Here is a 1,725-nt window from a genome sequence, read left to right as displayed (position 1 = left end):
TGCCAATATTTTGTTATACATATTGTTACTTGATACGGTTGTCTGCATACGTACCTACGGTTCCTGCACGACACGGCTGGAATTATGCTGTAGTTGCGTTCACATGATCGGAGCGACACTGCTATTTGTTAATTATATTTGTTAATTTATTTAAAGCCAATGTTGTAGGGTTTGCAATCTTTCGCAGATTTCTATTTACTTCTACACACTGTAACTAATTGTTTTGATATTTTCAATTTTTTTCACCGAATTTTCAATTTCTAGTATAAAAATTGTATTTTTCGGTAAAAGTGTCTTTGGTATTATGTGAGTGTACGTTTATGATATTATGTTGTTAAATTTAATATCATTCAAAATGATTATATAATGATACATTTTTTCCCAGTTTTCCATTTACTTATGCATACTGTAATTTACTGTTGTGATATTTTCGATCTTTTTTTTCGTAATTTTCAATTTTAATTTTAAGAAATTGTAGTTCCCAGTAACAGTGCCTTTGGAGTTAATCGAGTATTCGTTTATGACATTATTCTGTTAAACTTATTGGTATTTTATATGATTTTCTCTATACGAACCTACGCTACCAGTGTAACGCTGCTGGCGATGTCTTGTAGTTGCGTACGGCAGAGCAAAGCAGCAGTACTGTGTGATCTTCGTTAATTTCTCAAACCTACATATTGTGCCGAATGCATTCTATCGATATTCACTATTTATTACTACAATCTGTGATCTAGTGTTATGATATTTCCGATTTTATCCAAATCCTCCTATTTCTTATTTCAGAAATTGTATTTTTTAGGAGAAGTGAACGTATGACAGCAGTAACTTATAGTATGTACAAATAAATGAAAAACTGGGAAGAAATTCTTACTGTACAATATCAAGGTTAAACACATTATCGAAGGCCATCCAGTAGTGTCTCGCCGTTTTGTCGTACGCAACTGCAAGTCCTCGCCAGTAGTGTCGCGCAAACAGCGTAGGTACGCATATAGACAATCATATAATGTAACATCAAGTTTGACAGAAAATTTTCATATATGTACACTCAACTATTTCCAAAGACACGTATACTAAGAATTACAATTCTCTATACAAAAATTTATAATTATGACAAATCTAACATGCCATAACACTGAATTACAGCATATGAAATTTAATACATGACTATGCAAGAATTTATATTGTACAATATTAGGGTTAAAAATATTTCCAAAGACCATACAGCAGTGACGCACCGATATAATGAACGCTACTACAGAACCACAACAGTCCCCCCCCCCCGCTCCGGAATAGCAGATACGTACAGAGGCAATCCTATAAATTACCCATGAACTTAACAAAATATTGTCATAAACGTACACACAGCTAACTCCAAAGACACTTTTACTGTGAAAAACAATTTTCTAAAATAAAGATTGATTATTCCGAAGAAAATAGAATATTTCATTACAGTAAATTACAGAACGTATAAATAAATGGAAAACGTGAGAAAAAATGTATTGGTTTCAAAACCATTGTTACACGAAGAAACGAAGACTATCCAGTATGCCGCTCCGTTCTGTCGTACGCAACTACAAAGCCACTGCAGCCGTGTCTTTCCGGAAGCGTAGGTGCGCATACAGGCAACCGTATGAAATAACAGAAAGTACAGCAAAATATTATCATAATCGTACACTTAACTCATTCCAAAGATATTTTTAATAAGAAATACAATATTATAAATAA

The sequence above is a fragment of the Lasioglossum baleicum genome, unplaced genomic scaffold (assembly GCF_051020765.1).
Source record: "Lasioglossum baleicum unplaced genomic scaffold, iyLasBale1 scaffold0200, whole genome shotgun sequence".
NCBI lineage: Eukaryota > Metazoa > Arthropoda > Insecta > Hymenoptera > Halictidae > Lasioglossum > Lasioglossum baleicum.
Note: the sequence above shows the minus strand (reverse complement) of the source record.